The 24,628-nt window shown below is 41.2% G+C and overlaps 1 protein-coding gene across 2 annotated transcripts in view; it reads left to right on the top strand.

The window, feature by feature from the left end:
• The window catches only part of Shn (zinc finger schnurri), a 113,389-nt gene that overhangs the window by 55,277 nt on the left and 33,484 nt on the right, over positions 1 to 24,628 (top strand). For both annotated transcript variants that reach the window (XM_070663180.1, XM_070663179.1), the window contains one exon: positions 21,024 to 21,121. The gene's annotated coding sequence lies outside the window, so the exon portion shown is untranslated. The remainder of the gene's footprint in view (positions 1 to 21,023; positions 21,122 to 24,628) is intronic.

Here is a 24,628-nt window from a genome sequence, read left to right as displayed (position 1 = left end):
TCGCGCTCGGTTATCCGCGAATTGGCACGATAACGACAATGAGTCCTACGACGTACTCGTGTTTTATGATTTCGCGGAAACGGCAAGAATGCGCGACAACACTTTGTCATCGTGCCAGAAATTTGTCGCTCCTTGACGGATGGCGCGTCACGCGCGTTTCTCAATGCTCCGTATCGCGCAAAGCCGACTCTTGGGGAAGGAATTTCGCCGCGAATCGTGCGAAACAAATGCAAAGTGCGTGTGCACGTCAAGTCAGATTATAAAACTTGCAATTATATTCATAACGACCCGCGCGCGAATTATATTCCGGGCTGTGAAATAATGCGTCTCTTTATTTCAGCTTGTATATTTACGACTCCCTTGCCCAAGATACGTGCGTTCATTTTTCACTCGCGTTAACGTTCGATAAAGTTGCCTGATTCGATTTGGAATAAAGCCGCCCGTTTATTTGACACAGAGTAGAATTGCGTCAGCAAATTTCTGCGCTTCCGCTTTCAGCGCAGCAAAATCATTCGCGCGTCTGTCACGGTGCCAAGAATTTGTCGTCCTCTAATCCTTCGTTGTCGCGAGATGTATACACGAGCACGTGTGCGTATACGCGCGCACGTGTGTGCCGCCAACGTAATGAGAGTTCACGACGTGCCGACGTTCGAAGTACGGGCTTTTATAAAATAATGACGTCAATCGTAAAAAAAAAGTCGTAAAACCCTCGTATCCAGTTAACGAAACGGTCCGGAGTGTACCTTACGATCTTCTGCGGATCTCGGTGAGATAAACTGTAACTGCCGAATATGCGCTCTGCTAAAAAAGAAAATAGAAACGACTATCTTACATTTTTATAGCCACCCAAAAATTTAGATTTCAATCACTATAAATGGAAATTAAGCTTATCGTAATTTCCGCCGCTATTGATATTAAATCCTTTTTCGAAGTTTGAAAGCGTATTTATCTCGAGAAGGAATTCCCTTAAAAATGAATTTCGCAGAAGTAAATATCAGCGGATTCACGGTATGATATTGTAAAATTATGAGTCTTGCAAAATGCGAACGTTTCTCGGATGCTCGATCAAGTGATTCGAATAGAGCGAATTGCGAGGAATCTCTTGAGAAACGCGGGAATAATGAAAAAAGAAGAACGAGAGAGAGAGAAAGAGAGAAGAGGAAGGTGTGGTGGAGAACAGAAAGGATGCAGGGCTGACGAGGTTTGCACTTTCTCGTAGATGACGTTTCTATTCCCGGGAATTCACCGCACAACGCTCGCAGACCATTTCTGCGCAGTGAGGTCATTAGCGAACTCTCCCGACAGGCCGGTCTATTTTCTTTATTTCCTGCTTCCCCGCGAAATGCCGCGCGGCACGGCCAATGTGAATTCGCGCGAAAGAAAACAAAGAGCCATTCCCTTCATTATTATCTCTCGAATCTCGCGAGACCCTTTACACCGCGAGAGCAAACAGAGGTAAAATATTTAGGGTTTAAAGATCGCCTGCGAGATCTGCGAATAGTAAACGCTCGTAAAATCTTCCGCAACATCTTCATAAATTCATTCTACAAAACGCACACAGAGAACGCGAGATGATCTCAAGTGTTGGAGCCAATGATTCATCCCATCTCGTTTACATCACATATATATATCTCGCGTCACTACGAAATTATGTTTACTACCGAGCTCGTGATGAAACAGCGCTTTTTTTTCTATTAGCACTTACGACATCTCAACTGTGATAGCCGGAAGAAATCGTATGAGAGAACGCCACCGAATTAAAAAAAAAAAAAAACGCGATGAATTCTCGGAAATCCATTTCTCAACTGACGCGACCACGTGCTTACCGCTTTAAATGTGCGTCGCAAATAATGTGATATTCATATTTCTGGCGCCTTTGCGTTTCAACGAGAAATTCAAGCGAGCATTCGCTGTCCCCTCAAAGAAGACCTCGGATAAATATTTATGAAATAATTATTAATGTTCTTCGTGTAAGTTTGATAATGTATAAATTTTACGTATTGCGAAAAGATCTTTACAAAGATAAAACTTAGTAATTAACGTAAAATATGTAATAATTTCAAACAACAATAAATTTATAAAGCGTAATTGGATTTTCGAAATATGTATAATATACGTATAATTCGAAATTTAATAAGAGAGTATTTTTATTTATTAATTTTTTAAAGTTTTTTTTTTTTGGAGTTCAACATAATGCCTTTAATTAATACCACTGTATATATATCGCAAAAACCAATAAAGTACCTAATATTATTACTTACTTAATAATTGTGTTAAAGCTAGCACGTAATAATTTAATGCTCTTTCTTTGGAAAGCGAATAATGTAACGCTTCAAGTTTCGTGAAAATGTTATCCATCGAGTTACGTTACAAAATATCAGAATCTACAATAGGGCCGTTAACAGAATCTGACAACACCGGTTGCTACTAGCGTTTCTGGAAACGCGAATATAACGTGAATAATGTAAACGACATGTACAGCGAATCTCCCAAGTGAAAGCAGATGCATTTGGCCAGCCGACAAATATACGCGCAACAAAAGGCCGTTGTCTCGAAACAACGGTGATCTCGAGCGGGGAGAGTTGCTCAATGATTTTGATATTTGATCAAAGAAGACCGAGTTTTCATTAATACAAAAGTAATATCGCATTTAACGCCCCAAGAGCAATTATAACTAAAATTAAATCTGTTTATTTATAAAAATAATATATATTTAAAAAAGCATTCTATCTCGCGAGTAGAAAAAAAAAATTGCAGCGTTAATAAATTCTCCCGTATCTTTTTTTTTACGAACTCTCCACTCATTTCACGACCTACATTTTACGTCCACGAGAGTTATTATTCCAAACAAATGTACTTAACGCGGCATGCAACGAAGCGATTTAATTTGCTCGAAAGCCAGTACACGTGTAGTGCATTAGGATGATCTATCCTATCACGTGATACGTCGTAAACCGGTTAAATAGGACAGAAGCACATTTCTTTCGCAGCGATGCGAATAAATGGCCGCGGTGCCATGAGGTATGAAGTCGTATATTTCAGAGATCAATGACGCGACAATGCCATGGCGTGGCGATCTTTTAATCGAAACAATATTGCGTCTGCAATTCGGGCGCGAGACTTTCGCCGTATTTGTTGGACGGGACGTTTCGCACAATAAATTGCCATTTCATTAATTTCATTGATTCGGCGGGCCCGTTATTTCGGAATTTGCGCTCGCGCATCCGAGCGCAATGACAGTGAGTACAGGACGTCTGGCATCTCCCTCGAAAAACCCACCCGTTATTTCTCTTCTCTATTTTTTTTTTTTTTTTTTTTAAACGCGCATTTCAAACGCCACTCGAGCGTCGAAAAATGTAAAATTCAAGATATAAAACAAACAAATGCACCGTGAACGCGTAAAGCGCAGATGCAGATAAAAGTTATACATTATTTTTTTTTTTTTAAATGGAATTAAATAGAGATCCAGTTAATTTCGTTTTTAATATACGCGGATTACATTTTAGAAGGGGAAACATTTTAAAGGGGAGAGAAGATTGATACGGTTTCGTCTTTAATAAATAAAATTCTTACTCGCAGTTCTTTCCACGCGACAATGTTGTCGTTATTATTATCGGATAAAAATTTCATTTTACGTGAATAAGGCAAGCGAGCACTTCTCTCGAATTTCCACGTTATGAAGAGCAGTGCATCACGCGCGTTGTGAACACGTGCGTTGCGAGAAGGGCCGAGGAGGATGCTTGTCGGAGGAGGCCAAGTTCCAAGAAACTTCCGATTTCTTCGTATCGCGTGCTGTTCGATGCAGCGATCTTTACAAATCCTTTCCTCTCCGCGACCCCCGTCAGCTCCCATTTCGTTTCCACGAAACCTCCATAATGCCACCGTGCATTTACAACACTGCTGGCTTGAGATGAATACGCGCTTCGTCTTTTTTTTTCACCTCCCCTCTTTGCAAAAGAATGTGGGACGCAATCGCCATTCTAAAAATTTCGCAAGTTGCGAATAAAAGAGGACTTTCGACGGGTAAAAGTGCAATGTAAATAAACCCAATATCTGAAAAGCGTCATTCCATATACATTTTGATTTTGAGATAAATTTTTCGGAGCGTTATATGGATACGTGGGGGAATATTTTGTGACAGTGACACCTCGGTGCCATCAATTTTCAATGCGTCGTCCTATTTTCTGTTATTTTCGAGCTTTTTATTATTTTATATTCCGCGTTTTAATTTACTGCTTTTGATTCGTGTTGCTAGATCAAACGCGAATAATAATCGCAACACTCGGCGTTGGTTTATAGGCCGAAGATTGTACTTAAAAATTTAAAATCTTTTCGTATCTCTTACACGCAGCTGCACATGCTTAAGCATATATGTATATACACACATATATTTATCCGTTTCTCAAATACTCTACAATTGTTAATTTTATTCAAGTGCCTAATAAGCGAGTCGATTATCCTAATTAATTACGTAATCAACGCAACTCTTATACGAGATCCGACGTTTCGCGGACGAATGATTCGTCACGCTCATTCGTAGGCCGGCGTAGAGAATCGCGACACTCGTGAGGGTGGCATAGATATGCAGCTTTCGCAGTGAGATGGAAATATCCCTGGAATTTCCGTTGTCCCCGGAATGTCCGTATTAAGAGTTCGTGGCCGACGTCGTGTCTGGACTTCTGACGTGCGCCAAGATAAGGCGGGCTTCCTCGAGCGTTCACTCTTACGTAAGTTGGCGCCGACAGTGCGCTATATTGCTACCGTTTACGTCCGAGTATAACGTTAGACAAAATCGCATAGCCTGAGCGTGACACTTTCATGTCCGCGGGAACCTTGAAGCGGGAACACGCAGGTGTAACGAATTTCCTTCCTTATCTCTTTTCTCCTCTCTTCTCTCTTTCTTACGCGGGACTGTTGCGCGCACCTGTCGGTGGTGTCCTTAAGGAATTCCCGTGGGACGACAGAAAGTCGTTGCCGCGCGCAACGCTCAAAGAATAGTAGCAATATATCTGTTTTAATTAGCATTTTGTAAAAAAAGGAATTTAACCTCTTGGAAAATTAAAAGAAGCGGAACTACACGCACAGCTGAAGCGGCTAAGTAAAATTCTTTATCTCTCACTTTGAACGTAATTCATTCGGAATTCTTGTGCATTAAATTAAAACTTCTTCATACATTTTTAATTCGCGCTGTAAACGATTATTGATAATAAGATAAATTTATATTTTATTACCGCAGCGAAAATTGCCATATCTATTTTATTTCGTTTTTAAACTAAAAATAGGCATGAAGGAAAGATAATTTTGGGTACATGCTGTATATATATTGTGATTCTTGTACAGCGCTATCGCAGTTAAGAAATGCATCGTCATGTCACGTCGTCGTCGAAGACAATTTTATCAGCGCTTTACTCGCCGAAATATAGCTGTTTCGAAAGCGTATTGCACTTTTGGAATTACCTGATCTGATTTTATCTGTTTGTTCTGATAACTGTTTGCTCAGTTCACTGAAATCGTTGGATTTTCAATGAAAAATGACTTTGTAACTGTCGACATTTTTGATAGACAAGTATCGTGCAAATTAATTAATTTTCTCACAACATTTACGATTAAGCGGTTTCTTCGTTTTATACACTCCCTATTACATATTCTAATTTATATTATATTAATTTAAAGACCGTAATTTTAACAGGAAAAAAAGTTACCACGATAGAGACGTTCTTGTATTTTTTTTTCTTTTTTTTCTTTTTTTTTATTGGTCTTGCAAAAAATTTAACTACACGATAATGCGCGGTTCATCATGATTTCTCTTTTACTCGGAAAAATAGATCTTAGTGAGGCTCGATATATTCGTTAGAGGCGTCAATAAGTATCGACAGTTTAACGAATCTTACAGATAAGAGAGGGGAAAAAAAAAAGAATGAACCCGTTTCAATCAATCATTGTTCCGCGGATACTGTGCCGGAACGGATGGGCATCGATTCTACGTCGGCATCGAGGAGTTACGCGAGGCGGTTTACTTTAGATAAGATTACAACTCATTGTTGTTTACGTGTCATCATTGTAACTACATGACAGGAGGATGTGTGAGATCGTGACACCATGATTCGCTCGTTCTTGTGGTTATTAAGTGTAACCCGATACACTCTACACCCGCGATAAAAGCCTATTCAGATATTTATTCCATTAATAATCTTTCGTGCCGCACAGAAATTTTCTATTTTTAAATAAGAACTGCATAAAATATATTTATTCATGTCGACAAATTTTATAAATCTGCGAAACAGCCCAAAGCTTAATAATTATATAAAATTTGTCTTTAAAAAAGCTTATGTCATACATTTATGTGATAAATTCTATTTTACAATTTCTATATTTATATAAATCAATATCGTGAACAATTATAAATACTGAGATTAAATTCTGATGCTAATCCATTTTTTAGAGTATCCACCTTAAGATAAGGTATAAGAAAAGATTATATATTTATTTATAATATATTATTATTAAGAATATATATCTTTAAATATCTCACATGCATATGCAATATTATATTACGATCCTCCTCGTAATAATGAGTATTTCAATTTAGAATAAAATTGATTTATCACATAATGTGCAACAGTCGGGTTGTAAAACGAGCCACATTGAACTGAAAAATATATATAATTATCCACATTGCAATTAAACATAAAAAATAATTAAGACATCAAGACATAACCGTTTCAAACACTTTACAATTAATTTTACAACTGCCTAATGGAATAACTGACGAGATATTATTCGCCTCATAACATTTCTGCCCGGTATCGTCCGGATCTCCTTATTCTCAATTTAACACTACGCGCACTCAAATTCCCTTCATGTGCTCAGCTGACTCTTCTCGTTGTTAATTTCTTTCATCTCACCATGTCGTCAGCCGCGACTAATTAAACCGCAGAAGCTAATCGCGGATGCTGAGGAGACATGGAACTGCGCCGTAAAGCAAAATACGTCGCCATCACATCGCCGCGATTCTCTCGCTCTCTCGTCATCTCGCGCTTAACTCCGGCGGTGTTTCGCAACGCGATAACGCATCTGCGTGACGAACGCTTCCATCGTGGGTTTCGCTGACCGCGATGTGTCGCTCGCCGGACATCGCGGAGCCGCCGTTAGTAATAATCTAAAGACGCGTGCACATCGCGAACTGGCGATTCGATCAACTCGGTTACGATGCCAATCGTTTACTCTTTGCACTTGTTGGCGTCATACCCCTTTTTTTTTCTTAACTCTTAATAAGTATTTCGAAATGTGTTCTTTACACTACAATTGCCACGAGAAAAACAAATAAAATTATCATACTTATATCCGTGTAAGTAAAAAAAAAAAAAAAAAATTGTGGAACGTACAAGACATCTGCATTCATTGTCAGTCGAAAATTGCGCTCGCGAGAAATACCTGTATAATTGACGTAACCTAGATTGTCATTACGACTAAAAATGAAGCGTTAATTTTGCAACAAAGAAACTCTTGACATTTCGCGTTTACATAATCAACGGTGGCTCAGAATGCGACGAGCACTCTGGGCCGAATTTTTGTTACAAGTCAAAAGGGTAAAACGTCAATTTTTTTTTTATTGAAGACTCGTTATGAGCACGCAAATGTACAAATCCGTTTACGGTCGCTGCACTCAACTGCTAACCGTTAAAAGATAAAACATGAACATATGTAGCTCTATAAGAATCTATAAATCCCAGGGCACAAGTATGTACGTGGCTTCGCGAATCGTTCTCTCCGTTTGACGTTCATTGAGAGCCCTTAGCGCGTTTGTAAACGGAGAATGTAAGAGCAATTTTTTTCAGCTTATCGTTTCTGTCGTTTAGGCTGCATGTGTTTAAGAATCCACTTCGAGATCTCCCTAGCAATCGATAAACCAACCGACCGTGTATGTACCTGTATAAGCAACACTTATTACATATTCGCTTGTAGCCTGAAAAACGTATTCGTTTGCAAATCTCACAACATTCACTATGCGATTAATAAAAGCATCGTGCATCATATACGTGATCTATGTCTAGATTACGACTGCAATCCTAATCAGAAGATATCGAACACTTCTAACAAAAAAAAAGAGGATTGATAATCGTTTCGCTTTTTCTTTTTTTTTTTTTCTTCGATAAATAACGAGAGTATGGCTTTTGTGTCCGATTACACGAATGTTTCGGACATGCCTCGCATTCGATACGCCTCCGCCTCTGAAAATTGAAAGTTTTTCTAAAAGGACATACAAAAGGAAACGATACTCCGGCCCACACGCGATTGGATTGCAAAGATCGCGAAAGAGAAAGAGAGACGAAACGAAGAGAGTGAGAAGAACTGAGCGGATACCACCCGAGCGAGTATGCGAGATTCAACAAGTGCACCCGCGACAGCGAATGAGTCACCGAGAGGATACACAAACGGAGGAATAAAATTTATATTGGACGCGTGGGTCCAGCCGAATCGAGAGTATAAAAAAAAAAGTCGATGCGTGATTCAACGTCTGCATAACTGAGAAGTCTGATTGTACGGCGTAAACAACCGGAAAGTAAATACAGATATAACGTACGATATCGATGCGTCGCGACGTTCAACGTGTATGACACGTTTTATCATTACGCGTTGTAAAAAAAAAAAAAGAAACGCTTTGTAGTACTTCAGCCGGTAGAAACGCAGAAAATGATGATTAAACGATAGATCGGGAACGATATCTTCGTATCGCACGCGAAAAATTATATCAACGAGACAATGGTGCAAGCAAAGACGAATCAGCTTGTTTCAATAAGTGCTCGTTCAAGCAAAGTTGTTGATTCGCCCCCGTTTATTCGAATTTAAATTCGGCTTGTAATGTACGTGCAATAGTCTTCTGAATAAATTAACACCGTCGTCAATTCTCGTCGGTTTCCCGATTATATATTTGTCCCTATTTCTTCGTTCTATTTTCGCACACAGAAACTCTCATAGTTGTTATTAGTTTTGCAAGAACTTTAATAGACTTGGCGATATTTTTTAATTTTTTAGCTCGAACGTTGGAGCTCGAGTTAGGTTTAGACTTTTGCGTTAACACAATAATCGTGACGACAGAAGTCCTTATTACTGTTGATAAAAAAAATCAGAATTTTGCAATGCAAAGCGAGTGATTGTTAGACAGGTCGACGCGACGTTGCGGATAAAGAAAAAATCATGGTGCAAATGAATTTTTTTCGCGCTGCCGTCCGATTTACGTCCGTGAAATAGTAATGACGCTTTACGTCAGCCGAGCGTGTCGTCGCACCGAGGTTCGCTCATTCGACATGTGCGAGAGCACGTGTGGCAGAGTATGTACGTACATCCAGGGTCGCGCGATCTCGCATCGTCGTTCTCTCTTTTTCCTTCTTCCCCGCAATTGTTCGCGCGTCGCGCACATGACGCAAATCTAAGGCCTGCCACCGCGGGTGTTTTCTTGTTGATCTGTTTTTCTGAGAAGTGCGAGTTTATCTCGATGGATTAACTCACTCGAACTGTTCAGATATAATTTCGTGATTAGGCAGGGGACGCCGGGCCAAAGAGGGGGTGATGGAGACCAGAAAAGAAAAAGAAAAAAGAAAAAAAAAAAATTAAACTTTGATACGGCGATCGTGATTTATCGCCGATCGGTTTCATCACGTATGATTAACTGTCGCAGAGAAGGGACTGTATGAGTAAATATCGAAATATTCGTAACCATCTTGTTTTCCTCGAAATCTCTGATAAATCGTAAAGCTATTTTGTGAATATCGGTTTTAATTATCGCGTGTAACAATTACATGCATTTATTAAGCATTTAGTACACCTAAGCCTAAAAATATCTTGATGTCTTTCTACATCATAAATATAATAAAAAAAAATATTAAAGAGTTCTGCGTTTGTTCCTTTTATTTGTTTCATTAATTTTAAAAGCGCGTTTAAATTATATATGGTTTTTTCTTACAGTAATGCCCAATATAGAAAATCTCTGCTAAAGTTATCGTATCGCTGCTTCGACACGAGCCAATTATTATTTATCTATATCCTCCAATATCGTTATTGCGTAAAAACTCTGCCATTTACCGACCAATCGTCGCCCCAATTACGAGATACCGATGTAAATGAATAATTTCATCGTCTTGAATCTTCGGAGAGAGTTTGGCGACGTTCTACGTTCCCGACGCTCGTGTTTGATCGTTGCACAAGCATGTGTCATATTAATCCGGTTTGTTAATGACGCTAGTACTTATAGCGAATCGTGATTAGCGATTTCCATCGATGATTATAGCGCGATAACATATTAAAAAAAAAAAGAGACGCTGCACAAGTGGAATAACGACGGCGACGCGGTGTTGTGGTCGCGATACGACGAAGATTTACGATCCCTGATTATTCGCAAAAATCATTATCAATTGCTTGCGGTTCGGAGGCTATTAATAATTTTGCAGCCGCCTACTCTCGACTCGGCACGTTGGCTTGACCGTTAAGATTCACTGTGGGAAAGATAAGACGACCCCGCGGACGTGTATTCTTCACGGCGATCGGTTACATCGTGCGTGCGCGATCTTCGGGTCGCGCGACGTCACTGGCTGTTGCAAACTGCACAAGTAATCCCGGGGATTTGCATCGGAGGCGTGCACACGCCGATCGTCAACAGGCGTGCACGTCGTCGCTCGCGAGCTTTGCGCGGCGCACCAAGTGCGCGCCGTCGCGTGCAGAGAAATCGCATACGCGTGCACGGATACGCGGAACTCCCGTACATTCGTCACGCCATTTTCGTGCGTACACGCGTTACGTACGAGCAAACGTGTCCGTGCGCAACGTGCGTAGCAATGTTACGGGCGCACTCGTGTAAAGCGTCACCCTCGTCGCGGCCGGTTACAAGCGACGCGGCTCCTCGGACGCGCGAGAGCTGCGTGCCGGCGTGACATGCAGATCCCGCGCGCGTCCGCGATAACTTTTGCGCCGTTACATCCCGCTACGGTACACCGACGTGTGCGTTCGATTCTGTATAGAGTAACGCGAGCGCCCCGAACAGACACCGCGATATCCACAAAAAACGGAGATAAAGTTGCTGAACGTACGAGCAGGCGCGAGCGGTGACACCCTGTGCGTGCAATGAGCTACGGTCACTTTTCCGGGCTTTCTTTTCCTCTCTGGCGGCCGACCACGTAGAACCTACCGCAACACGCGCTTCGTACTACGAGTTTCACGCATATTTCACGAACGACCCCATCGTAAATTGCCTTCTCTTATCTATGCTCTGTACGCGGCCACCTTTCCCTTCCTTTAAAGTTATATTACCATTTATACGTTCATTATATTCTTTCCTGTTGGCTCACGGGATAATTGCTTTATTTTATTGAATATTGATACTTGATTTCTCATTAACCAAGCCAAATTCTTGTTCTCGTTTCGGATCGAGATTCAGAGGAGAAGCTAAACGTGCCCCCGTCGCCGTATTTAATTGTATTTATAATTTATTTTATGGAAAAGTATACTATCTGGGACAGGAATAGTCGCGGCGTTATATTAAATATGACCGATCTATGTCAGAAAGTCGATTTAAACAAGATAAGGGTTTTAAATTTCAACTTTAATAGAAATTTAAGTAGAAAGTTGCTTAATTTTAACTACACGAATTTTGTTTCGTTCTCTATGTATATCAGGTATTATAAAACTTATACTATTACCGTCTTAAATCTACAAGCTTTAGTATCGAATGGCACAAATGCAAAAGAACGTTTAAATATGAATGAACTTTTTACGATACTGTATTCAACGTTACAATATTTCATCTACACTTCTTTCTTTTTTTTTTGTGTTATTTATATCGAACCAGAAGTGTATTGGATGAAATAATTCTTATGAAAATTCGCGAAAGTGAAACTGCGGTGCTCGTATCGATGATGATTGAAATCTTCGTTCGTCCATAATTAATTCAATTACATGTCACAGTAATATAATCGTTGCAATCGGATAGCCAAGAACGATCCGGGCAAGCCGGTAATTTTCTGGCAGATGAACGATCTTTTGCCTTCGGTAATTACGGTCTTTGCCGTTAATGACTTGCCAGAATGAAGAGTGCTTCGCGCGCGCGACGGTGGCACGTTGTGCAACGTGTCTAGATAACTGTTTATTTATGTCTACTATTAACGGCAATAAGAGCACGAAATGGGAACGCGGTACTTGGCGCTGCTCTTCCATCATCGGCGCCATGAAGCATGCGCTGATGAGATAAATCTCTGTCTAATACCAATTTCGAGTTGTATAAGTAATCATCGAAACTCGATGAATCTTTTAATTAGGATGTAAATGAAAAATCCGAATCCTAGATTTAAAAGCCTTACGTAGAAAATCGCCGACGATTTCGATCCGTTTACGTTTACGTCGTTCTCGAAACGGCTCGTACATTAAAGTACGCACCGCCGCGCGCTGGGAGATGATCCAGCTAAGCTGAAATTAATTTTCTCCACGCGTGCGTCTCAGTCATTCTCGCGTCGTCTCTTGTCGGAATGCTCTCGCCTGTCGACCGGTTACAATCGTGTCGCGGTTGTCACCTGTCAGATTGTCACTCGGTCGTCCAATTATCCTGCTGCCGGGTGGCGCAGGGCAGGCTGTTGGGCGACCGAGTTCAAGAGTTTCGCAGATGAGAAGTGGGGCGTGCGCTCGCGCTCTGGAGAACGGTGCCGGGGTTAAAATAGGTACGATAGAGGTAGGACGTTACCTGAATATTTTACGGACGACCCGGTGGTGGTTAAGACCGTCGTTATCCGCGGCCTCGCTATAAAAAGCTACGCGGACGTCGCTCGGAGGCGTCGTCCTCGACTCGAGCCCGTCGCCGTACCTCTTTATTCTCCGTGAGTGATCGCCCTCGGCAAGCGCGGCTACGTCGAGGCCTCCCATTCAAACGGCGGCATCCCTTCATTCGCGTCGCTCGCGAAACTCGCCGGACGAGTAGTCCGAGCATACCGATATCGATTCGACCAGAAATAACGTCGTTAACGATTCAGTAAAAAGAATTTCGACACAAATATTACTTTCGCACAAACATCTCGCACGTACAGAGTTTCTTTTTGATATTTTTTATGCATTTTCAAAACGTAATTACTGATTGATTACTTAATTAACTATTTGACGGCAAATTTGACTTCTGAATTTATTAAGTTATTTTATAAACGAAATAAATTGGAGCAGAGTTTTTTTTTTCTTTTTTCTTGAAAAGTATTTTGCGATTTTTCCGAGCAATATCTTCCTCGAGATCGATATATCTTTTCGAGACAAAGAAACCCCGTAAATCTTGGAGGAAAAACGTAAGACGTCGATGTTATCGAGGCGGGTTTCCCCGATCAGCTTGGTCTCTCGAGGGGATCTATTCGTGAGTGCGAGGGTGAGAACGAGCGGCACTAAGGTCGGTTAAGGGACGAAAAGAGGGTGGACGAAATAGGAAGAAAGGGCCGGTCCTCCGCTGTCTGCCTGCAGTATACACATCTTAGAAAATCCGCCTCGAACGTGACTCGCAGCTTCCGCCAATTTCCACCGGAAGAAACTCCGACCATACGTCTACCTTAGGGAGATGAATAGCGACGTCCATTGTTCCTGAAGTGGAATTCTCGAGCAACAGTGGGCGTTTCCGGTTAGTTCTTCTCTAAGATGTCCTTCGACGTGTCGGAACTTAAAGTTTTACAAAGTGTCGTGACGAAGATTACTTTCGATATTCCACGTCCATTCAGAATTTATACGTAGCCTAATTTTTTTATAATAATTTCACTTAAAATTTCACGAAAATATTAAGGCCGGACTATGGAAAAATTCCAGCATAAAGATCAAACGAATATTTCGTCAGTTTCGTTAATATATTTTATAAAGATATTATATTAAGTCAACAAAAAGGAAAAGAAGAAGAGACTTGGCATATTAATATCGTAATTTATCATTTTTCAAAAAGAATTAGGTATCTCGTTTCCTGGACAACCGATTCGCACCGATAACACCGGTCATGTCGCTTGACCGACGACCATAGTCCTTTCTTGTGTCATTTATAAAATAATATTCCTAATTGTAAGTTTCTTTAAAAATTTATTCGAATATGGTTTTTATATATTTCCTCGTTTCGTGTAATTGTAACATTGTTAAATTTAGCATTGAAGATCAAAGGTCTCTCCACTCGAATTAAATTATGTACGTAGACACAACAGATTCCTTTCAAAATTTTAATCGTCTGAATAATGTATAATAGACACAACAGAAATAGTAGTTTGCTTGTGACGTTGCGCTGATTGTGACTGAACAAACGTAAAAAAAAATATAAAAAAAAATATTTAAAAAAAAACGAGATTAGAGTATGACCGAATCTTATCAACGATGGGATGCTAATACGCAATCTGCTTTTTATCGGTCTTATTTGCAAGCGACTCTGCCAAATTGCGATGAGTCATTATTGTCATCGGTGAGGCTCACGTTACGATTCGAGTCTTATCACTTCATACAATCACTTTTGATAAGGCTTCTTTTACGAAATGTTACAAATATATATATATGACGTGTCGCGAAAACCTCATATTTATTGTCTGAATAAAAGTTTAACGTTGAATGTGTTAAAGAAACCCAGTTTGGTCGTTTCATAATTTGTATCTGACTGCAGCTTTGTACAAAAATACCTTTATTTTGCAGTTACGTATTTAGTTTCGCGTCAAAACGCCTCGATATATGTACAGATATCTACGTATATATCTTTAGTAATAGTACAGATGTGCTGGTACGATCGCGGGACAATATTATCGCGAGATAACATCAACAGAAAATTATACCCGCGCTGATAAGAGCGATATCAAGCGATTCAATCGCGAACGTAAAATACGCCTTTATATGGAAGGACTCGGTGTTCTTTGCCGACGCGAAACGTAATCTTGCTATTGTTTCCCTATCGATATCATACGAAATCTCGACGCCTCATTAAATAACACACGGCGGGCTCGATCGGAAATCTCGATAATGAATTATACAATTGAGCGAGCGAAGGATTCCCAGGTTCATGACTTATCTTCATCTTGTTGACGAATCTCCAACCCCTTCTGCTTTCTCTTTTCTTCTCGCTCGTTTTTTTTTTTTTATTCTCTTTCTCTTTTCCAGGTACGATGTGGAAGTTCTGGTTTTAAAACGTAAAGATCTGTAGATTAGGAATTGCTTTACGAACGCCGCTGTCTCGAAGATAAAGGTCCCGAAGCCAAACTTTTAAGGTTTACTGTTTCCCCGAGTTTGGAAAATTCTTGGAAATTTCTAGGAAAATTGGAAATCTTTTCTCAGAAATAAGTAATTCATAGACCGAAGCGAGACGATTTGTTGAAATTTTATTGTGTGCTTCTAAAATATAGTAGAAGATCCAGGCTTTTCTCAACACCAACGAGATATTGTATTAGAAAAATTGCATTTTGAAAGAATTGACGATAATCACATTTGTGATATTAAATTCTTTATACATATATCTATATGTATACTGAGAAATAAAATAAAAGTTCGCGTTACCATTTAAACGTTTTTCTCTCTCTTTTTGTATACATACTTTATAATCAGATTTACAAGGCAACGTTAGTTTTATTCTTACGTTATATGTAGATTGCGCTTTACACGCCGGACGGAATGCAAATTACCGGCGCAAGACTTGTCGATCGGCTACTCGTGGTAATTGATAAATCGCCCTCGTATGCATCGTCGACGTGAAACCGCGATATCGCGAAAATGTCGATGCTGGAACGGGCACGACACGGAGAAAAGAGGCATACGATATACGTAATAACCGGACGCGATAATTGATATCTCGCTGCCTGCTCTGTTCTCTATCGCGCCTCGCGTAGGTGGAATCGCCTTTCATTCATCGTTGCTCAGCACGCGGATGTAGAGCATTTTAATGCATAATGCATGCACACGATTTGTGCACGCTGCCGCACAAACGCGTGCTTTAACGGGGAACGCTTATTAGATCCATTGATCCGCTGCCGATTCCGATAAACGATAATGAGGTAATTGAACGTTGATCTCTAACGACGTTATTTTCTCGAAAATGAATTGAAGCTTGATATATCGGCGCGTACGATGTAGGTTCCGTAATATTACATTTACATCGATTATGCACGCCAACGCATTAAACGTGCGAATCTATGCTCTTTCACTGTGTCGGCCCCAACATATTTTTCTGGCCGGTAATAACGTGATAATTGAGCGGTCGATGTTATTTTCTAAGGCAGCTCGATCGATCGAATACAAATATTCATTATATTTGCCGCACAACAAGTTTATAATATCGAACATTAGAGGACTGCAATTTTCGCCGACGCAGCTTTCGACGTCTCGTTAATTTACTGTGTTAGCTCACGATTTCACAAATTATGTTTCTTTAATCAATCTGAATAATACACGGGTGGGTTAGAAACAACATTAGCCAAGCTTCAAAACTTGTTTAGATCGTCTATGCGGTCTTATCTATTTCTGCCAATCGAGAGATTATTGAACTGATTTTATCTGGGTAGGTTATTGACAGCGTGATTGCAATAAGTCGGTTTCCTGCGAGGTACATCGATACTCGTGCGCGCGAGAAAATGATTCTCTAACAACCGTAATTCATCGCCCGTGTGTGATTTCCTGAACAATTTCACCGCTGATGACTACGATCGTTAGATCGAAACATCAGGCTTATCCACTGACCGCGGAAACGATCTTGAGTTATGCGATCCGATCGATTACACGCGGAATCGCGTGTAATAACGTTAGCAACGGCAGCTTAATGAAATCAGTCGCGCTCGAGCTTAAAATGTGAATATATTATAATTATACATTTCAATTAGATGTAAGTACTGAAAATGCGACGGTAGATACGCACGAGTTCATACATCGTAGTAATTTGAAAATGCATGTACCTAACATTTAGAAAAGATGTTTTTAACACACGGCTATAGTATCGATGCACGTCGTGTGTGTGCGGTAGGTGTTATATGTGTCGCATAGAGGAGACTAGTAGATAGTTTGAAACTGTGACTAGTTCCAAAGTACTAGGAGCGAATAAGGCAAGAGAGAAGCTCTACTGCGTTGCAACGCGTTCGCATACTCGCATGCATACTCGCACGTGTATACGCACACTCAGACCTACGACGGAATCGATTAGTTCCTTCGGAAATTGCACAGCACAATGCATCGTGGACAGTAGCGCGATCGAAGCTGAACGAAATCATCTGGCCGTTATAGCTCACAAGAAATAACGAACGACTTAATATTTTTCCACAATTTTATTTTACTTCAAATTAAATAATACTTTTTTCTAATTTTAATTAATGTCTTATTTTTAAGGCGCAAAAATTAATTTTTAACAGAGGCTAGCGTTTTTTTTAAATTATTGTAATAATAGCTGGTAAAGGAATTTAAATTATCGCGATGCGAATTTCACAAGGAAGCAAGATAAAAGAGAATTTTGATTGAGACAGACGCTCGTAAGCTTTATAGAGTTGAGAGCGAGATCATGGGGGAAAAAGAATGAGAGGAGGATAGGTGAGACAAGGTGATACGAGGTTGGCCGACTCGAGCTGTAATCGCTAACGAGTAAAAAGCATGAATGGACGCCAGAGCGGCGCCATGCGTTATCTCTCCTCCTTGTCTCTTTATTATTATTCTCCCGGCCTTCTTCATCGTTCCGTCTCATCCCTCGCTCGCGTAGTACCGCGTTCGTTCTTTTTTCGTCTTGTCTTTTTCCCTCCTTTCGTTCTTTTTTTTCTCTACCTTCTTTCTGCTCCTTCTCTCTCTCGAGTTGTTCTCCTTTTTTTTTTTTTCCTCTCTGTTGGCCTGACCGTCAAGCGGCCTGGCTTCCTCCACTCTGTTCCTTTCGTCTCAACGGGTTATCCCGCTCGTTCGCAAGAGATCAGGTTCACCGCACCAGTGACAGGACATCATGCACACAACCTGTTCCTCGTATAGATTCGAGATGCGTTGCTTTGTACTCGTTGCTCGTCGTTTCCGAGTTAGCTTTCGCTCGTGGATATTTTCCGGACGGACTGAGTCATTGGGTGCTTTCGGGATGACTTTCCAGGGAACGGACGATTTGAAAGCGGAATTCCCCAAATGTTAAACTGGATATTCCGGTATTTTTAAAAAACTGTACTTAAACTTTTTTTTTCTTTTTTTTTTTAAAGAGATTTAGGTAAACTCTATAACAAAACTGGTAAACGCTCTAAATAAACTTTATATCTATTTTAAGTAACATTAATATGTGGAAATGTGATGTTTAATATATCACAAATATGTACTGCTCGAGGCTGATAATGCTGCAGACACTTAAGCGAGGGCAATTAATTTATAGTCGCGGACAGACGTCGCGATAACGTATGATAACGCAATTTACAAGGCTCTACAATGTAGTTACAACACGAGATACACGTGGTATAGTAACAAACCGGGGAATGTTACGTTCGCTCGCGTATTTTCCACTCGTTTCCACTTGCCGCTGCGCACGTGCGCACGTGACAGTGACTACACGTGCAAAGCATCCCTCGATTCGCGATACGCAAAAGATGCAAACCGTCTCTGTACTTATTTATATGGGAGCAACGTGCTCAACGCGGTCTCAATCTTCGTGGGACGCCGCAACAATAACCTTTGTCGCAGACGTCCCGCATCTCCGAATACCGCGGCGCGTCTTACGGCAAACTGGAATCCAACACACAAAAAAAAAAAAAAAAGTCGGCCAGAGCGATCGCCGAGTAATCGATCAGATGGCGGACGGCAAAGGGTGAAGGTGGAAAAAGAGAGAGCGAGAGAGAGACAGAGTTAATCTAAAGAGAAGGCTCGCTTCGGAGGAAGATTCGCGAGAAAAAAGAAAGAGGAATCTTCGACATGTAGAGAGAGAAAGAAAGAGAAAGAGAGATGGAACCTATGTAAGCTCAGTGGCCGTGTCAATGTGTCAGAGAGACGATCCTTGTGACCATGGGGTTACCTTTTATGTCCACGTAACGCGACGGGCCTCTGCGGGATCTCCTCGCGCGAATGGTGGGGACTCCGCTTAAGCGAGTATTATCAGCGCGCGGGCTGGATGCGTGAGCGCCGGCGGAATATCAAGGAGCTTCTTTCCGGGGACGCCGTTGGCGTAAGAAATGTTGAATGGAAGGTCTCCCCCGTTGTTGATGAAGAGCCTTGAAAGGGATTGAAAATCGCATCGGTCGTACAAGTTCTGAATGAAAGAGATCGGCCTCTTTTACCAGAGTGCTACCTTTTTTTTTCTTTTTTTTTTCTCCGCTGGAACAACGTTGTTCCTAGTGGACGGACAATTAAAGAGACACCCAGGTGCTCTTTTTTTGTCCTCCGGTTGTACGAGCAGAGACTTCCTTTAAATTTAACTTCAGGTCAAACTGATGAATCATAAATTTACCTACGAATCGAAAAGTCTTTCTTCGAAATAGATATCTTTTTCTCAAAACTGACGGAGACGAATTATATTAAGTTTTGCACTAAGTTGGGAAAAATTAACTTGGTAAAAGATATAACAGTTCGAAAGAGATAATCTTGCCGGATGTATAAAAAAAAAATACACGTTTTATGATGCGGTAAGAGAAACGTTTCTCTTGGTGGTAAACAAGCCGTTTCGTGGAACAATATGATTTTGTCTCCATGAATTATCGAACGAGATTTCAGAGTAAATCCTTACGCGCGGAAAATATCTTCTTTTTGCTATGGTCGGACATAGAGAACGATTTTGTGCTGATTCGATCTCGGTTGATCACGATCTTGCGCAAATTCCGTCGGTCAGTCGTGGCATTCCGGCGATTTCGCACCGGCCCGCGGCCGTAGAATAGTCTCCATTATTGGGATCTATTTCGAAAGCAATCGACACTGGAATCGAAAACGCTAAAGAATCCACACACGATAGTGCATGTACTCCGCTTCGTTCGTATAAATTTACCCTCCGCTTTTGGTGTTTAACTTAAAATATTAATCTTAAACAGGCATTAAATAAAAAATTGTACAATCTAAAATTCCAATGATAGAAAGATCTTCGTCGAATCTAATTAATTTATATTAGAAAATAAAATTACAGCTAGAAAGATAATAAATTGGATAAATTTCTTTCTAACGCACAAGCACTTTCAATATTTTTATTGTACGTTTTTATTAAGTATTATGAGCACATTATTAATTCAAGTATATATGAACGATATAGACTTTTATTTTTTACTCGTTTTTCTCGATTGCCTTCAAAGCAATTGCATTTTTCCGGGGTGGAAACCGCTCTAAAACTGTATTGCTTATCGGAATTTGTTCCAAGAGCTTCCTACGATTTCCGCGGAACAAACATCTCCGCAGCACCGTTTTATTCCGCGACGGTTCTTTCGCAAGATTGCCAGAGTGTTTCTCGCGAAACGGCGTCGTGCGGCTACTGGAAATCGCTCTGCAAATACGAGTACGTGTTTTGTGTGCTCATCTGAAAGCGCTCGGCACTCGCCCGATTTCATCGATCGCAAATGGAAACCGTCGTATAACAAAAAGGCACCGAAATTCATCATCGATCGCTAATATTTTCTCAGGTGTATTTTTTACGAGAAGTATATGTCGCTAGTCATTTAACGATTACTTGGCAGCGCTGTACAGTTCGCGATGCAGAGACACAACTCGCTAGTTATATTTTAATAGCGCTCAGCCTTCGCTGTATTATAATAATACATTAATTAATTTATAGTACAACGTGTATGCTTGCGAGCGAGAGCAGAGGTCGAGCCGGGAAGCGCGGTGCAGCGCGGTGCGGGCGTACGTAGCTTGCGCGGTGTTTACGTAATAGCATTGCCGGCCGTTCGCGAGCCAAGCTCATTGTCAGTCAACTGTACCTAAATAATGCACGCCGAATTCAATAGAATATAAGTATCATCTGAGGCGACTTGGCCTTCGTAATCGATAACTTATGTATACGCGTGGACTATCTAAGAAGCAAATACTTGACGCAAAATATTCTGAAAATACTAATCAGATCATATTTTTTTCTGTTAATACAGAAGGAGAAGGTGCCGTCAGCGCCGAAATTATTGCAATGAATATACGAACCGCAGCCAGTTCGTCGACCGTTTTGGGAGCTCAATAAAAGCCATCGGAGGTAATTCTTTATTATACGATTTATCTAAACGCGAATGTCTTGTGCATGGAAAAGTGGCTCGATGTGACATTTGAAAGGAGGAGGGAAATTAAATTTGAGTCGTATTCGAGTTATAAATCTCTATTTATTTGGATGCTTTGACTTATACAACGTGAGAAATTATTCGCAGTATCATGTTACGGACACCTTGCAGATGTCCATTTCGCCGTTAATTAATCGCATTGCAGCCTTTACGTTTCATGTATAATCACTTTGAGTTTTCCGGTTTTATAATCGTCACGCGACGAGCGTGACGAACCGGGACGGGTTTATTCCACGCGGATTCGCGGCTCGGGAACGCCTACGTTCTGAAGAAACATTTATTTTCGCAAATTATACAACGGAAATAAACTGCGGGCGGGTTGGAAGATATGCAAGAGCTTGCGAAAGAGGTTTCCCCGAAGAACCGGAATAAGCCTACAAAGTGCATATTCGATTAGTCAGGTCGTGTGTGTGTCTATCGGTGGCACGCATCCAATTCTCGACGGTAATATTTCTCATCGAGGCCTGCTCCGCTGCCGGGTCATGAGATGAATTTTCTTGATCTTCGCGCGCACACGTAGATAACTTATTATAATTTTATCACAGGATTTTCCCCAACTAAACGCGCCCCACTTTCCGCCGTAACGATCCGCGAGAAACTCCAACGCGAGGCGATTGCTCGATGCTTATTCTCGTCATTAAAATCCGGAATTAGTGGCTACTATATTGAGATCCACGCTGAGATACTATCGGAATCTGACCTGATCGTAACATGCCGATAGTACTCCACGTTATTGTGGCGGTTCGAATTATTGATGCGGTTGAATTGAAAATCGATCAAGCCGTTTTCATCAACTTTGCGCAAGGCAATGTGTATCTTATTAAGTTACTTTGTCACGATCGAAGTAACGCGCTGTGAAATCGCTCTTTGTAATTTATTTTTCTACGTAGATTAACTCAATTTCCAAACCGATCGGGGTCTAGATAATTGTTCAGTTGTTCGATTTTATTAATCGCAAATATGTATTTCGTCGAAACCATTCCACTTCTTTCGTGAGCTTCGCAAATTTATTTCGCAATAATTTATCATGCGTTTATACGCCGGTATTCTCAGTGGATCGTTTTGTTCTTTTTCTCTTAAGAATCGATTCGGAAAACGACAGGTACCGCTGAGCGACGTCCGACCGACGATGATTTACGAAGCACGTCGGAATACTCGGTACAAATTGGTCTGACGCAAATGAAGTTCCTGGTCGCAATTTCTCTCCTTTTGTTCCGACTCGGCCATGCGCGGACAATCACGGCAATTTATGCGTCATGATTCGCGCATTCGGTTCGGAGAAACGATTCACCGGCCACCGTCGTTGGTCATAGGTCTCCTCGCAGTGTGACATAGGCTAGCCGGGAATGTCGTTAATTCGCGGCGAGATCGGCACGAAGGTCGACGCGCCGCAGTCTCCCGCCCGTATGGGCATTATCATCCGGGAATGACACGATTCGTTAGAGCGTTACACCCACGCGATCGCTATCGGACCGTTAACCGTGAATTTATTCTCCATATCGCGCGGGGCAACTCTTACTGTATATACGCTAACCTTTTTAATTCATTTAAATTCAGCTGAATTTTAAAAAGATAAATATAGCATTATTTACTCGTGACTGTTCTCTAATCAGTCATATGCCATTGTGATGAATATAATTCCAATTCTCCGACGAGGATATAAATCTCGGCATTATTTCGCGTTTTATAAAATATTCAGTAGTATTTAAATCGAGATAAAATATTATCCGCGTCTTGAGAAATAGAGCGGTATTCGTGTGAAAAGAAATTTGAAATATATAGTGAGCAAAGTAATTTCGGTAAAGAATAATATCGTAAACAAAGCCGAACATTCTGAAAATATTCGCGACACATGATACGGCGATCGGAAAAATGTGCGACATGGCGGAGTCGGTGCCAAGGCGAGCGAACGAGTTGGGGCTTTCGAAAAATGTCAGGCACGAGGACGCATCGAGACGCGTCGAGTCTTTCGCGGAACGGGGCCGCGGGAATTCGATCGAATGTTGAAGGCGGAATCCCCCGCCGTGAAACGAAGAAAAAAAAAAAAAAAGAAAAAAAAAAACGCGTTACCATCTCTCGTATCGCCATCGGGGCGCAGCGCCAGAAATATACGCGACACGAATTTTAATGTAACGAGGTGAAGTCTCGGCGCGCGCGGTAACCTTTGAGGACACGACGGCGAGAATCGAAGCCAAGGCAACGCGGGTTTCACGAAAGACCGAAAAGCTCGCGCTAGTTCAATGCTGTAATAACTCAGAAGTGGCTATTTCGGCGCGTGTGGGCTGTACGGAAAAATAAAGCGTGTAAAATTAGATCTTGCGGGGCATCCGTTTTGGAAATGCGCACCTCGCGGACTCGGCGGAACGGTGGTCTCTTCTGACGCATACGAACCCGAAATATACATCACCGGTGATGGAACCTATGAATTTTTTTTATCGGTCATCTCTATTTCAGTCTCGCGGTAATGTTTCCTAGTACGCGACACATTGGCATCTGATGTAAATCGTGGTGGTCGGTTCTTTGGAGACGCGAATAATCGGGGGATTCCGCCGAGCCCGGAACAGGATTGTTATCGCGTTCGAAAAAATAAATGGGTTACTGCTCCAAATTCGTAACTCAGCTTTTCGGCTGGACGAGAGCAGCAGCGCGGTCCCAAAATTAGATTCGTGAGAATCAGGGAACTCCACTCTCACGCTTTTGCGTGCCGGAACGGCACAAGAGAGCGTATGGCGCCCTGCCAAAGTGACGTCAAAATCGCGAACAGCGCGTCTGTTCTTTAGTTATCTTATCCTTCTTCCCTCGTTTACCTCGAAGCGACGATGTTTGGCTTATTGCGGAAGCTACCGCGGTTGTTGTGACAAACTTTCCGGGAAGCTCTCTGGCTTAATCCGCAAACGTATTTTTCCGTAATCCGTAAAAAATCTGTAAAAACGTGTTTTTTTTTAGTTCTTTCTTAGATAATTAATTCCGAAAACATCTCACGAATTCAGATTTATTTGCCGTTAATTATATGGCGAACGTACGTCACAGAAATTAATGTCTAGATAGTTATTTTAATTTTTTATTGTCGGTATAAATTATTTCCCAATCTAATTTTCACGAGAAGTGATTTTCTTGTCAGAGAAATCGATAAATCAGGAAAGCAGTTGCACATCAATTATTATATTTCATTGTCTCTCTTCTAAGAACTACTCGTGTTTTTGCCGGAACGTTAGAATGCACGGAATCTGTTACCCGAGATTTAAAGAACATCTCAGAGATGAGAGACGAGAGCGAAAAAGAGACAGACGGGAGAGACTTTAGATTAAGAGAGTTCGACTTTATAAGCTACCGTGTCGTGTCTCCGAAATGAGAATCGTGGGAAGCGAGGACTCACGTTCCCACATTCTCTGAGTGTTGGGATGGCGTAAAATCGTATCGTACGC

This window comes from Cardiocondyla obscurior, linkage group LG11 (assembly GCF_019399895.1).
Source record: "Cardiocondyla obscurior isolate alpha-2009 linkage group LG11, Cobs3.1, whole genome shotgun sequence".
Lineage (NCBI taxonomy): Eukaryota > Metazoa > Arthropoda > Insecta > Hymenoptera > Formicidae > Cardiocondyla > Cardiocondyla obscurior.
This window is presented reverse-complemented; position numbering and strand designations above follow the sequence as displayed.